The 16,675-nt window shown below is 34.6% G+C and overlaps 1 non-coding gene across 1 annotated transcript; it reads right to left on the bottom strand.

Moving 5' to 3' along the window:
- Positions 1 to 15,490: 15,490 nt before the first annotated feature.
- On the bottom strand, positions 15,491 to 15,558 carry LOC117095501. Its single transcript, XR_004442036.1, has one exon. It is a non-coding gene; the product is annotated as a small nucleolar RNA SNORD59 (small nucleolar RNA).
- Positions 15,559 to 16,675: the final 1,117 nt, after the last annotated feature.

The following is a 16,675-nucleotide window of genomic DNA, read 5'->3' as shown; positions in this document are numbered from 1 at the left end:
TTCAGACATTGTATTATCTTTTAGTTTTTCAAATACACTGCCTTCAGCTTTAAGTGTCATATATGGTTATATAGTGAATTTTACAGATTCTTCTATATACCTTCACCTCCCATCAATGCTTTTGCCAATTATTTCTAAAATTTCACTTTATTTTTTTTCACAAAAAATTGGCAGATATCAAGTAATGTATAGCATTGATTTTATCTTATGTATAATGATCTTCAGGTTCTCTTCCAAAGCTTCTGGAATCTAAAATCCTACATACCTCCCTTGGGCACCGCCTCCCTACTCTGTCACTTTCACCTGAATGTAGGTGAGACATTGCTATGATCAATAAGCACAGCCACACTACACTCTCTTCAATTAGGTCAATCCTCTGAACACTGAGAAACTATTATATTAACAAGTCTTAAATTAAACATTGTAAAAAAAAAAAGCTAGCACATATTGAGAGTGTGATACATACCTGACATTTAGCTAAGCCTTATAATATATTATTTTACTTAATACTCAACAAGAAATGCATTAGGTACTATTAATGTGCCATGTTGTATATAGAAAATATGGCCCCCAAAGAGTAAATAGCATGCCCAAAGTCATGTAAAACATAATTGGGAGAGGCAAGCTTAAATTTGCTTGCTTCTGAGTTTGTAACGTGCACCCTTACTTATTAATTTAGCCTGCCTCTCTCTCATAGTACTGACCCTATGTTAACATTCTTTCCTAATAGGCTATTCAGTTTCATGTCTTAATCGAGTCTTGGCTAGGTACTCAACTGATCTGTTACACATCCTCAGATACATCTGAATTCCAGTGGTTAACAGAGTGTAAGCTCAAAAAAATTAAATTACTACTAAAAATTTGTGCAGAATTTAGAGATGCCCTAAAGTAATTGGAAATATTCCACATGTCACCAAACTGGGGCACAGAGTTGATTGAAGAATATTTTAATAGGGCTAAATTTATTCAGTGAATTTTGGTGATAAATAATTTAAGCACACTGGATTTAGCAGCTTAAAATGTTATTTTTTTTTTCCCTAGGATTTTAGATATTCTAGAAACTCCATGTAAGCAGACACAATTAAAAACAAAATATATTTCACACTCGATAACTTGACATAATGAAGAGTTACAAACTATTTCATTTCTTTCAGATCTGGATTTTAAATATTTACCATCAAATTATTAAAACCCATCACTCACACACACACACACACACACACACACCCCTCTATATCTCCCAAAATACATATAAACAAAAATGTAAAAATAACCTATAATAACACAGTGTAGAAATTTCAGTTAATTTACCTGTATTAACATTTATATTATTTAGATGATGGAGCTGAACCTAACCACAGTATTTTGTGGAATGATTTTAAATACATTTTATTGTATTCCAGAAGCCTCTACATGCCACTTCCTCATCATGACCTTCTTCATCCTTCCAGGAGCAATTTACTAATGCAACATTTATGGCCTTTACTTCTCTATTATTCTTAATCATTTTATTAGTATCTAAACAAAATTTGGACTTTGTTTAAATGTAATCAAATTGCATAAGTTGTGTTGTTTCTGATCTCTCTCTCTCTCTCTCAACATTATATCTGTAAGATTCTTCCATGTGTGTACTTATTTATGCAATACTTCTATTTCCATGACTGTAATTACAGCTTTCCATATCAGTATACCATTATTTGCTTATTCCTTCTATGGATATTAGAAGGGTTATTTCCAGCCTTGGGTTATTTAGGTTGGAAACAGGGTTTAGGGTTATTTCTATCCTTGATATATGAGAAACAATGCTATTGTTATCTCTTGCATGTTTATGGATACTCAAAAACTTTCATTCTTGTGGTATATATTCTCAAGCATGGAATTGTAAACCAATAGGATCTGCTTATCTTCTGCTTTACTAAATACTACCTAACATTTTCAGATTTTACATTATTTATTGGCATTATATAAGAGTTTTCATTGTTCCACATTTATCCATCATTTGTTCAGATTGCATAATTTCTGCAAAGCTCTTGGGTATATGATGGTATCTCATTGTGATTTAAATTTGCATCTACCTGATTCCTAACAAGGTTGAGAACATTTTCATCTTTCTTAGACATTTGGGCTTTCTTTCTTATAAAGCAGCTTTTTAGATTCTTTAATAATATCTTCATTTGTCTTTGCTTATTGATTAATTAGTATAATCTGAATATAAAGTGTTTTCCTGTTGTATGAATTGCAAATATATTTTTCACGGTGTGATTTGCCTTTTTACTTCACCTGGTCTCAGTATAAAAGGCAACTAGGAATTCCAATGCAAGATGTTAAGGTTCTTCTTTGAAAAAAGAAAGAAAGAAGAAAAGAAGGAGGAAGGAAGGAAGGAAGGAAGGAAGGAAGGAAGGAAGGAAGGAAAGAAAGAAATCTTATACAAAAGCATAAAAAATAAATAAAAGTATTAAAAGCATAAACTCCATAAAATAAGAACATATGTCCATATAACATTCTAAAAAAATATAAGCCACAAGCAGGGAGAAGATATTATAAAACATATGCCTGTTATATAGCTAATAAAATAAATATATATATGTTACACACACGTGTGTAATATATATAGTTAGTTTATATACATATATATGTGTTTTGTGTGTGTGTGAACATAATCTTACAAATCAATGAGGAAAAAAAAAAAACTAAAAGATTGACTGGAGACACTACCAGGAATGTAAATGGAAGATGAGACACAAATAATTTATAAATACGAAATTAAAACTTTAACCACAAACACAATAAGAAAAACAAAAGAGCACAGTGTCACTGGCTTTTTTTTCCTTCCTGTTAGCCTTTTCTTTTAATATTCAATTGTGTAAATGTAAGATGAACCATATAAAAGCATCAGAGATAAATGAATGAATGAATCAATCAGTTAAAAATATAAAATACACATAAAAATAAGTTAAAAGTGTGTAAAATATCATAACATAGGCCTTTTCACTTTGGATTTCTCCATAAAAATACCAGAGACGGGGGGTTGAAACTTTCCCAAATTATAACAAAAACTAGGAAATCAATATTCATCCAAAAGAAATAAACAGATTATTGGTATACTCAGTATTATAACACAGATATCCATAGAGTGAAACAGTAGTTCCAAGTTGATGTATTATTGCTCAGTGGATTCTGAAAATAATACAACTCGGGCAGTTTCAGCAACACTCTATAGATGCTCAATAAAGTAGTATTAGCAATGAGCTGACTGCTGACTCAATTGTGACAGCATGTAAGGAAAACCATGAAATTTCAAAAATTACTTGGATAATGTTTCACAGAGAGTTTCAGTATCACTCAGTGGACACCAAAGCCAGAAAAACTAGGAGCCTTATTCTATCTTATTCCCAAGCTGGTAAAGCTTAGTGTACCAGCACTGATGCTTTTGATATCCTATCAAGGACTACTGAGAGAAAATGATCCATTTTCACTGCAGACCAATCACTACTAGTAAGAACCAGGAATGCATTCTCATCAGATTTGATGATCTGATCATCAAACCTGTGTCATACAGATCAACTCCCACATAGGCTGTGCCAATCTTCATAGTATAAGCCAAACAAAAACGGGAAAATGGTAACACTACTATATTTTGATACTGGTATTAAGGTATCTCTGTATAGGATACAGATAGTGAAAAATGCATTATGCATAATCTGATCATGAGAAAATAATGATATGCTTGCATTTTGGTTGAACTCTCTAGTATATCTGAGTGCCATTAACGTCATGAAAGTACATCAATTAAGAAGCGTTCAGGGAGAATATGTAGAGACATCATAAATAATAAATTTAAAACCCCTGGAAAAATTAATCAAGATCTTGAGGAACCAGGCAATGGAATGTAGACTGTGACAAGTGAACCTAACTCTATTACAAACATATGGCCCAAGTACACTGAAAGATGTGGGGAAAAGGGTGATGATGTATATGAAATTGGAAAAAACTGTGTTTTGACTAGATGATGTAAAACTAAAAACATACAACCAAAACCTGTATTTAAATACAGAAGTTGGGGTGGGGGTCTGCTGGAATGATGAATGTGGTACTAAAGGTAGTATGAACTCATGTTTATTTTTGCATTCATACATATTCATACAGATTTATGTAAAATAATTACAGTATGTGTATACCTTGGTTAGTAATCTACATATATTTCCTAGTTATGTCTTCTCAGATGGTCTAGAAACAGTGACTCCCCAATGGCAATTAGCATACGAATGCTCAGATCTTGGTGTAGAAATACCATTCTCCAATAAAAGGAGCCAAGGCTCCTTGGAGAAATGGATGATTCTAGGGGTTGGGCAAGAAAACAGAAGCTAAACCTGGCCTTTTTTAGGGCCAGAAAATAAAGACATGCTCACACACACACACACACACACATACACACACACAGAAAATTGTGAGAGAAATTCAAAAGGACACAGGAGATAATCTGGAAAAGTTCTAAATGGGCAAAGGTAAAACAAACCATTCAAGCAACAAATAAATAATGATAATACTGGATTATAACTCAAGAAATTAAATATCTATTGATCCATACTCATACAAATTAAAAAGTGAACAAAAATTAATTTGAGAAGGGGCAAATATATCTTATAGAACAATTCTAAATGATTGATTGATTGATTGATTGATGATAGATAGATAGGCCCCACTCCAGAAAGCAGAGCTTACTTCTTCCTCCTTGAATTAGTGGTGGACTTAGTGATTCAGTTCCAAAAAATAGTATATGAAAAATAAAAAAATAGTAACTTTACAGTTAAGAAACTTGGCAGATAGCAGCTTAACCAGTTGTCAAGATTAATATTACCAGTGATCCGTCATATTGATTTAATATGCCCCATGATATGATGCAATGAAAATGGTACTTCATCTCCTTGGTATTCTTTCCCCAAATCCAATAACCTCAGACTAACCATGATAAAACATCAGACAAACCACCCCAATTTAAAGACATTCTACTAAGTACCTGACTAGTACTTGTCAAAGCTGTCAAGGTTATCAAAAACAAGAAAAACCTGATAAACTGTCACAGATAAGAGAAGATGAAGAAGATATGAGGACAAAATGCAATGTGGTAGCCTGGACTGGATACTAAACAGAAAATAAACATTAGCAGAAAAACCAATAGAATAGGAATAGAGCCTGTAATTACTAGTATTATACCAGTATTAATTGCTTAGTTTTGACAAATAGACTGTAGTTATATTGTTAAAATTAGGGAAAGTTGAGTAGACGATATACAGGGATTCTACTATGTTTTCAAGTGTTCCATAAATCTAAAATTATCTCCTAAGTTAAAGCTTATTTACAAATTGTTTTTAAAATAACTTATATCATTAAACAGTAAAAAAATAAGTGCTAAGATCATAACTGAAGCCACCATGCACCAAAAACTGTGTGTGTTGTTAGAACATGTGTGCTAATACGTGGAAGACAAAGTTTTGGAGTTTGGATTAGTGTGTGGCTCAGAGGAGATGTAAACGATATTAAATTCTCTAGGACCACACAATACTACATGATCACAAGGCATCTTATCCTCAGTGCCCATATCTGATAACTTTAAATCATTTTTGAACCCATGCCACAGTTAAGAAGGAAAAAAAACATCTTCCATGTTACTGGAGTTTTGGACAAGACAGAGAAGGATTAAAGAATTAAATCTTCCATAATGAATTCAGCTGAGACAAAGTATAGCAGGGATTACATAGACTTCAATAGTATCAAAGAAGTTCAAAGTTCTCATGGCCCCACAGAGACATCCTCAGGTCTCATCTTAAGTAAAGTTAATCATAAAGGAAAAGTCAATGAAGAGTAAGCCATGAGTTGGTGACCCCGTAGAGACCTTTTTATTGTTTGCCTTGACTATGGATCAGCAATTCCAGGATAGAATTGTATCACTAAAGGATTCTAAAATGGGAATTGTCCTAAGGACTCTCCAGAACATAGAACCCATGGGAAAGAAAATAAGAATCATGGAGATGACTTAAGGACCCACAATTTTGCTACCAGTTTGAGTGAAATGAGCATAAGCCAGTCAAATAGAACCACGTGGTTCTCAGAAAAATCTTGCAGTCATTCAAGACATACTAGTAAGATGACCACAGGAACATCTGAGCCATGACACCAAAGATATCAAACACAAAGTAATTATTGTCCTTTAAAAATATGGGTGTGCTCCAGAAGCAAAGTCCAACATTCTGTGAAGCAGAGACACCCACAATATTTACTGGTTGCAAGAGACTCTCTCTCTCTTGCAATATATAACAGCAAGAAAAAACTGTCTCTAGTGTTTTACACTGAGAGCCACTTTGGAGGATACCTAAAAATACCACAGTCATGAGCCATCTAGGGCCTTTTAATATATAAGGGTATGCATTAGATACATAAGTGACAATAGCACTCTGTTTCCTTAGGAAACTTTCGGACAACAAATTCAAGACAGCCACATGAGGACAGGTGCAGAGAAAGGGGCTGGCCATAGCAATACTAACTCCTCATGGTATTTTCCATCTCAGGGAAGCTCCAGAAATGAGAGCAGGTAAAAACAAAATGACTGTTCTGTAAGTTTTGGCTAAAAGGACTAGGTAATTACATCCCTAGATAGATGCAGTCTGTCACAGAGCTGAAGAATCCAATGGTGGAAAACATTTCAGAGAACTAAGAGGTTTGGGGAATGTCATCTAGGTTAATAATTTATAAGGTCTCAATTATTAGTGTATTTCCAGAGACTCAAAGATAGATGCCAGTTCTTGGGCTCTGCAGAATCTAAAGCTGAATTTTTAAGAATCAGGATGAATCCTGCCTTGAGGCTAATAATTGAGGGAGCCACTAACGGAGTGAAAAAATATCTGGGTTGACGTAGCTCCCTATAGGCCAAGCTGTGAAATCCACACAGTGATGACCCTGATGTGTCCACAGTGATATCACGCAAATACCCAGGCAGTGTGAAGACTCTGGAAGACAGTCTGTAGGCTGAGTCCAGAAGAATCAGAGAGCACCAGTAAATGATTGTTCATTGTTCCATCTTCTGGGATTAACATGCCTGAGGGTAAAGATACTTCCAAGTAACTACAAAAAAATTTCTGAAGGGAAAAATGACTTGGGATTTGGGCTTTGTTTTAATGAAAAAGAGACAAACTAGGGCATATTTGGCATAGCACATAGTGGAGTACCTACCAGTATCTCATGAGACACAAACTGACAAACTACTTAAATAATTTTCATAACCTTGCTTTAAAAATGTGTTTCTTCAGTATTTGTAAATGATGGATTAATTACAAATGGCAGACTACCTATCCCAAATCTATTATTTCTCCATTTTTGTTTTTAAACCTCTGATGTTCTTCAAATATTGAGCAGAGATGACTTTGTTTCAGAAAATAAGAACCTGGTCCTCTGACTAAGTTTAAGAGGAAGCACCCTGGAAGTTGAGTCTTTTCAAGACAGCTTGCTAAAAGGTAAGAGAGTTTCAGAGAAAGTTTTTTTTCTTTTTCTGCTTGATAAAACCATGCAGTTTCCTACATTTGAATTCAAAGTTCAAATGTTCAACACAATGTTTGGAGCATCCCCTTTTAAACGTGAGGAATATGGCAAGAAAATTCATGTGATGTCAACCACGTTCCTGAAGTAGAACCACTGAATCAATTTGACACAACAGCAAATGCTAGCTTCCAAACTTTGTTAATTACAAAAATAAACCCTTGTTTATTTAAGCTTCTTTTTATTAAGTATTGCAGAGGAAAACATCTTAGGTAGGTGATAGATAGATGGATGGATGTAATGAACAAAGCTGTCAAAACAATTTTTAAAAGACATTTCTAATGTAAACTGAGTTTCCCAATTCTAATTAGCCCATGGACACATATGGGATTTCATTTAATTCATGATTAATAATTTTATGGTATTTAATTTTCAAGTGCATTGGGATAAAACTCACCCCTCACATGTACACACAGACATCTGAGTGTATCAAGAGCATGTTATTAAGTAATCATAGAATATAATAAATCCATTCTGAATCCCTCTGAGCAAAATTGCAATTTAACTTGGCATTTTTCTCCCACCACTGGTTAATGTTATATCTGTGGATTTAGGACGACTTACGATATTAAAACTACCAAATTCTTTATTGTATGGAAATAAAGAATTCTTTTGTAATGTCTATAACATTCTGCAAAAGACACAAAGCAGTGCTTCTATGTGATGGCTTATCATGTTTCAGTAGTAAACATATTTAGTTTTCACTTACAAAAGTTTTGCTTTCATAGGAATCCAACATAAATCCAAAGAGGTTTCTTCTGATGACCTCACGGCACAACAATAGGGTGTCTGACTCCAGACAGGTTTCTTCAGTAATCAATCCAAAAGATACACTCCAAAAATCATTCACTCATAATTACCTTCCTTTCAGCGATATATATATTGTCTTACTAGCAGTTCTTTGTGCTGGGTCACTTTTTCCTGAGGAAACCTAAAAGTATCAATGAACTGGTTTTCATTAATATTGAGGTTTTAAGTCTAGAATCTGGAATGCTTGGATTTATTCAAAGATACATTTTGTCCATCAAATTCCAGCTTTTTTCCCCCATCTTCCTAGTCATTTCTCATCTCATAAATTATCTAACTTCCTGATTAAACTTTTTAATACACTTTTGAGACAAAATATCTTGCTGTATCTGCGTGAGGAAATATGTCAGTCTCCATATTATAGCTTAAATAAAATAATGTTTTTTTCCAGACCATGTGAACAATCTCGAAATATTAATTTCCATGTCTGACTCAACATTACCAATTTCCACAAAATCTTGCTGCCTTTCTCACTCCTAAACTAGAACAAATGCCAAATTTGGTCAACCTTTTTTCTCCAGGCTTGTGACAGATATTGCAGGTCTCGTATTCAGAATTTCCTTCCCAGATTTCTAAATCTAAAACCCAAATCCAGTCATCTCAGATTTCTCCTCATATGCCTCACTAGTAAATCTGTATAGGCTGAATAAGCAGTCACTGCATGGCTTAATTTACCTAATACTGATATTACCAAATATCTTCATATGTTTTCTTATTTGATTGCTTTTTTTTTTTTCATGTTTTGCTTTGCTGGCTATATTGTATAAGTACCACTTAAAATACATTTCAGAAATCGGTGATAAACAATAAATTAAGAAATAAAGATAAAATTTGTTAAAGACAGCAAACGTATTAATAGCAGAATCTGGACTAGAATACATTCTGTTCTCAATTTGGTTATCTTTCCATTGAGCTATATTTTTTCTTAAACCTTCAATAGGATCCATTTTATATTTTAAAATATTATTTTTAAATATTAATTTCATAAAAGAAACACAATTATTATTGTGTAAAACATTATTATGAAATAAGTATGATTATACTTTTTAGAAGTTATGTGATAATAGTAATAACTATTATTATTTTAGAGACCAAGTCTCACTGTGTTGCTCTGGCTTGAATACAGTGGCTATTCACAAGCTCTGTTCCACTACTGATCAGCACAGGAGTTTTGATGTGCTCTAGTCCCAACCTGGGTTGGTTCAGCTCTTCTTCAGCAAACTGGTGGTCCATCACTCTCAGGAGATCAACATATTGATGCCAAACTTAGGGTAGACATCCTATCAGTCTAGCATACTACAACCCAGAACTCTTGGTCTCAAGCAATACTCCCACCTCAACCTCTGGAGTAGCTGGGACTAGAGACATGTGCCATCATGGCCAGCTGTAATAATAATTATTATTCTTTCAACGTGTCTGGAAAGGCAGAATTCTAATGTACCTGGGTATGCATTCTGTGTAGAATCCCCTCCCCTTGAGGGTTGGCAGGACCTGTGAATATGATGAGATGGTCTTTCCTGTGATTAGGTCACCTTACATGACTAAGGTGAGGGAATTTTTTAGATGTAATTAACATCGCAAATCACTTCATTTTGTGTTCATCAAAATGAGGATTACTCTATGTGGGCCTAACTTAATCTACTGAAAGTCTTTTTTTTTTTTTTTTTTTTTTTTTTTTTTTTTTTTTTTGAGACGGAGTCTGGCTCTGCCGCCCAGGCTGGAGTGCAGTGGCCAGCTCTCAGCTCACTGCAAGCTCCGCCTCCCGAGTTCACGCCATTCTCCTGTCTCAGCCTCCCAAGTAGCTGGGACTACAGGCGCCCGCCTCGTCGCCCGGCTAATTTTTTGTATTTTTTAGTAGAGACGGGGTTTCACCGTATTAGCCAGGATGGTCTCGATCTCCTGACCTCGTGATCCGCCCGTCTCGGCCTCCCAAAGTGCTGGGATTACAGGCTTGAGCCACCGCGCCCGGCCCTGAAAGTCTTTAGAATGTGAACTAGACCCTTTTTGAAGAAAGAGATTTTCCTGCTGGCTTTGAAGTAAGTCGTGGGACTCTAGGATCAAAGAGCAGCTTCCAGTCAGCAAGGAAGTAGAGACTTCAGTCATACAAGTACAAGGAACTGAATCCTGCCAGCAACATGAATGAGCTTGGAAGATGACTCTGAGCTTCAGCCCTGCCTCCAATCACCTTGATTGCAACCTTGTGATACCCTAAGCAGGGAACCCAGGCCAGCTGTGCCTGGACTAGGGACCCACTGTAACTGTGAAATAAGTAATGTATTTGTTTTAAGTCACTTGATCTATGATGATTTGTTATGCAACGATGAAAATCTAATAGAGTATTCCTTTGAAAATATTCTACACGTATTTCACCAGGCCTTATTCTAGATTCTTTGGAGAAGTAGAGGAAAATATCACCCTTAATTTTTTTTTTAATCTTTTAAAAGTTGCTGTAATTGTCCACTGATTTTGAAATATCAACATTGCTCTCTGTGTCAAATTGACTTTATTATAAATGATTACTCTCACAGTTTGTTGGTAATTCATCTCAGATAGTGCTTTTAACCAATCTAGTCATTATTTTTTGTGTGCTACTACTCTCAAGAACTGTGAGGGTATGGAGTTTTACCTCACATATAAGCTAAGGGACTAGCCTTCCAAGGTTTTATACATTCTGGCAGAGAACAGAGACGCTTGCTTAAGAGATAATGGATTTTATTATTCATGACATGGCAAGAAGTATGAGCTTTATGTTCACCTCAGTTACCCTTGACAGTCAAAGTTCCAAAGCAGATGCAGTGTGTTCTAGGTGGATGGTGGGCACACAGTAGATGTGTGCCCTAGTTGAAGAACAATCTGATGTTAGATTAAGCTGTTAGAAAACTTGTTCAACTTCTCCTTTGGAGGCAGACATTATTGTATTATTTTTGAAGACCATAAATCTGCCTTCTGCTCCTAAGGGAGATGCTATTTCTGTCTTCCAAAGCTGTTTGCTCTACAAACATTCATAAAAAAATAGTCCTAAGCAAAAGTTAGAATAACTCTGTTCAAAAAAGGTGCAGAAACATGATAGGACATGGAGAATTATTTCCCATCAGCTACTAAGTTCTGTATTTGAAATTTTAAATTAATTTTTTATTTTACAGTGAAATTAAAATCCTTAGTTCATTTAGGAGAGCAATTGTATCTTTTGCATGTATTCTTCTGCTTCTTTGAAATGCAACCCAATAATAGTAAAGCAATAAATTCATAAATTAATGTGACTATTTATATTTTAGGGGAGAATCTTTCTCTTCTTTCAATATTCCCGCCTTGGCTCAAGAAGGGTACGATACTGTTTCCTTCTCTATTGCTTCCCTCTCTGCTATCCACTTACTCTATCTGAAGAATGTCTGAATTAGTGGACACAGAATCTGCTCTGCAGGGCTGGTCAGACCCAGAAGCTACAGATATGTAACAATCTCTAGATTCATGGCAGGGAGCAGGAGGTTTTTAGATTGAAACAAGGTTCTAAACTAGAGGTTACTAGAAAAATCAGATTGTGGTAGTTATTTGTCATTCACTAGGACATCAATAGAGCAGATACTTTGGTGTCCTCTTCCTGCACATGCCAGTCCAGCAGCACATAGGGCACATGATAATGCTTATCCTCAGAAAGGTTAATGGAACCACCTCAGCTTCTTCCTAGGGAGCTCAATGTCATCTCAGTGAGTGGCTTCTCTTGACATCTAGTGAGTCTCGCAGGTACCCCAGTGTTTTCCCAGCGAGTTGTGCAGGCACCTGCAAGTGTAGTTCCCTGCTTACCATCCCTAGCTCATAACATACTAGTAAACTCTGGGCATGCAGTGGCATGATCTCGGCTCACTGCAACCTCCACCTCCTGAGGTGAAGCTATTCTCCTACCTCAGCCTCCCAAGTAGCTGGGATTACAGGCACGCACCACCATGCCTGGCTAATTTTTGTATTTTTAGTAGAGATGGGATTTCACCACGCTAGCCAGGCAGGTCTCAAACTACTGACCTCATGATCCGCCTGGCCTGGTCTCCCAAAGTGCTGGGATTACAAACGTGAGCTACCACGCCCGGCCACAATAGTAAACTTTTTTTTTTTTTTTTTTTTTTTGAGGCGGAGTCTCGCTCTGTCGCCCGGACTGGAGTGCAGTGGCCAGATCTCAGCTCACTGCAAGCTCCGCCTCCCGGGTTTACGCCATTCTCCTGCCTCAGCCTCCGGAGTAGCTGGGACTACAGGCGCCCGCCACCTCGCCCGGCTAGTTTTTGTATTTTTAGTAGAGAAGGGGTTTCACCGTGTTAGCCAGGATGGTCTCGATCTCCTGACCTCGTGATCCGCCCGTCTTGGCCTCCCAAAGTGCTGGGATTACAGGCTTGAGCCACCGCGCCCGGCCCACAATAGTAAACTTTTAATATTCAATATACCATGAACACTGTAACCTTCACCAATATTATTCCCATATTTGAGGTGGGGGGTGGTTCTTTACATTTTTTTTTTTTTTTTCCTTTGGGTGCTCTATCTCAATCATACAAGTAGTACCTGTTCACTGTTTTCTACCAGTGAATGGGAGAGTTTAACAGGAAAAGGGGTTTGTAAGCACATATTAAGAAGTTATTGGAAGAAGTTTCTTTTTTCCCATATGATTCTATCTCCATAGAGATACTCAGTCCTGAAAAGTAAATAGAAGCTTACTTTCAGATGGCTCATCCTTAACAGTTTTCTTTCAGTAAATGAAAAAGTTTAACACACACAAAAAAGGAGTTTATAAGCACACAATCAGAAGATGTGACTGGAAGAAATTTCTTTTGCTGCATGTGTCTATAGGCCTGTAGAGAAATCCAGCCCTGAAAGGTAAATAGAAGCTTGCTTTCAGAACAACTTATCATTAACAGTTCTCTTTTAATAAATCGAAGGGTTTAAGATTTTGCAAGTACAATGTCCATTTTACTCAACTTATTTTTATTCTTCAGAATTTTCTTTACCTATTCGTAGTTAATTTCTATTACTAGTTAATGTTTCTTTATATTAAACTTCCTTTGTACAAATTACTGTTCTTTCTCATCACTGATACAAAGTTCTATTCTTGATAAAGGGAGAGAACGGATATCAGGCCTATTGCTAACCATTTTTAACTTGATAAATATATAATAACCCAAAACTTCAGGGATTAAACCAGAGATCTTTTCATTGTTGCTTATATATGCCCTGACATATTTTTAAATAAGTATTTACAGCATATTTTCAATTTTCAAATGTTTTTAATGAAAACTTTAGTGACTAACCTGATATAACCATTACCTATTATAAAATTTTATGAACAAAATCTGCTTTAACTTACAGAAATATTATGCTTGGCTTTGCTGTCCTTGAAAATATATTTTTGTTCCAAGTTCTTCATGCACATTGGAATATATTTTAGGGTATTACTGTATTTAATTGGTCATCATATCATAGTTATCTATAACAAAGTAATTATCTGGGTTTATTAAAAGTTTTATTACCTACAACCATCAGTTTCTGGATGTTAACATTTTCTTCTAGATTGGGTTTTCATTATATTTTACAAGTATATAATTGATTGAGCAACTAAATATTACCAGTTTTAACAAGTTATTTTTAAACATACATGGCAAAATCTTACCATAAACATAAATCTTAATAAAATGAATCATAATCAAGCTTTTCCTCAGATATTAGAGGGTTATAAACTGTTAAAAACTAATTTATGCAATAGCTTTTATATTATATCTTAAGGAAAGAAACTACTTTATTGTTTATAGAAATAGCAAGAAATCTAGTTCTTCCAAGATTTTGGTATACATTAGTAGAATTCCTGAGAGGGCACTGGTTTCAGAAACAAACAGGCATTAGATGTAAAAAATAACAATAATAAAAGTAATATTAAGTACTTATACAGCGTTTCTCTACACTAAATGCCTTACACACATACATCATCTGATTTAATTTTCACAAGACTCTAATAGTTGTTATTCTTACCATGCTACAGAGGAAGAAATAAAAACTGATGGAATAAATAAATTGATCTGAAAGAGTAAAAGATTTGGGATTCAACACAATTTACTCAGAATCAAAAGCTCATGTTCTTGACCACTTAACCATCTTGCCTCACATAGTGCATTGCATTACCTACACCTATAAAGAGAAACACTTATAGCTGAGTTTGACATGGAGTAAGGTAAGACTAAATAAGCAATCTTAAGAAACAGTTATATCTGAAAAATACAGAAGAATTATAATTATAATATATGTTACTATATGGTCTTAAGAAAAAATGAGGCTTATCTTCAGCAATATCTATTTCATTCCATAAATATTTATAGCTTTTGATATCTTTCAATATTCTACATATTTTGCTTAATTACTTTTTCTGTCATTCCCATTAGAATGTAAGTTTCATGAAAGCATGCATTTTTTTAATTCTCATCACCCAGAGGAGTGCTCAATGAATATGTGTGCAGTGAAGAAAAGACAAATGTTTTGTCTAAACTAGCTTATGGTTTTCTTTAATTTCCAGAATCAAAGTTTATTTATTGTTTTTTAAATTATTTTCACAATGTCTTATAATTTATACCTTCTTCTCAAGGTAATAACTCTTCAATGACAAAACAATGACTAATAGTGGATTTATTTTCCATCCCTAATTGTGTTCTCCTAAAGATATAAATAGCTTTATCACAAATAAGGTTTTAATGGTATTACTTCAATTACATTCATAAAATAGTTTGGGAAGGTGAGTTTTTATTGATTTTTCTATAAATCACGGTTAATTAGGGTAACAGAATTATATGGTTAATTATTTCAGCCATTCATAAGATCAGAGATATAGTAGTTCTAAAGTTTTCTACATTTTTTAAAAGATTTGTTTTTTAAATATATACCTTTGAATTCTCATTATTTCATATTGGGTAGTTTAACTGATTTTAATAATTAAGAGCTTTGGATTTTTTTCTCTCAACCATAGGCAATTTAATGTCAACATATTAAAAAATTCCCATTAAAATAAACAAAACTCAAATGTTAAAAGAAAACTTTCTGCTGTTTTTCTTTTTATTTATTTATTTTTGTTTCTTATCTGGAATGGCATCTAGCTTTAGTAATCTCAGAACAAAAGCCAGAAACTACTCATCAGTGAGACTTTCTGCTGTTTTTAGGATGTTAATTTATTTTCTATTGATAAAGATAAATAAAGAATATTTTTTGACGGGGTGCAGTGGCTCACCCCTGCAATCCCAGCACTTTGGGAGGCTGAGGCAGGAGGATCACCTGAGGTCAGGAGATCGAGACCAGTCTGGCCAACATGGCGAAACTCCGTCTCTACTAAAAAACACAAAAATTAGCCAGGCGTGGTGGCAGGCAGCTGTAATCCCAGCTGCATGTAAGGCTGAGGCAGGAGAATTGCTTGAACCCAGGAGGCGGAGGTTACAGTGGGCTGAGATCACGCCAGTCTGGTTGACAGAGAGAGACTCCATCTCAAAAAAACAACAAAAACAAAACAAAACAACAACAGAAATAATATTTTTTGTATAATTTGTGTATTCAGCATCTCTGTAGAAGCAAGAAAACCAAACAAAACCAGACAACAAAAAGGAAATGAAACAAAATGAGACTAAACAAATTATAATTTAAGAGTCATTAAAATTTAGTTTCAAGAGAGCTTCTATTTTTACTCCTGGTTTATATAATGAGTACTATGCCAAATTCACTTAAATCATGGCATTAATTTGTGAAGCTGGATAAATTCAACCAGAAAATGTTACAATTCCTCAAAGCATATAAAAAATTGTAACAAATTGTCATATATTTATTACATCCATTACTGTCTACATCCAAAATAAATTAACTTCTTATGTTTTACAAAGTAATTAGACAAAAAACATGCAGTAGTGATTATTTCTAATGTTGTCAAGTAACATGAGAAGCACTAGAATCCATAACATGAAATTACTAATGAAGCATCTATTAATATTAATGTAGTCATTTGAGGAGAGAGCTTATAATAGAAGACTCACAGAACTTTTTCTCCTAGCTTAATTCCAGTACAAAAAACAAACAAAAAAAAAAGTCCTTTTTTTAAATAAAAAAAAGCTTGTAAAATACAAATGAAGTGAAGTTTGGAGTATTTTGAAGTTTGTGTTTCTTCTCACAAGTCAAGTGTTCATTTTTGTTGAAAAATAATCATTTGAGGGAAATTCACTTTATTCTTTTAGTTCAGTGAGTTGTAAATTCTGCTCTTTCTTGATTTCATGCAATA

This window comes from Trachypithecus francoisi, unplaced genomic scaffold (assembly GCF_009764315.1).
Source record: "Trachypithecus francoisi isolate TF-2019V2 unplaced genomic scaffold, Tfra_2.0 Lachesis_group13, whole genome shotgun sequence".
Classification (NCBI taxonomy): Eukaryota; Metazoa; Chordata; class Mammalia; order Primates; family Cercopithecidae; genus Trachypithecus; species Trachypithecus francoisi.
The sequence above is the reverse complement of the archived record's forward strand: the minus strand, read 5'-3'. Positions and strand labels throughout refer to the sequence as shown.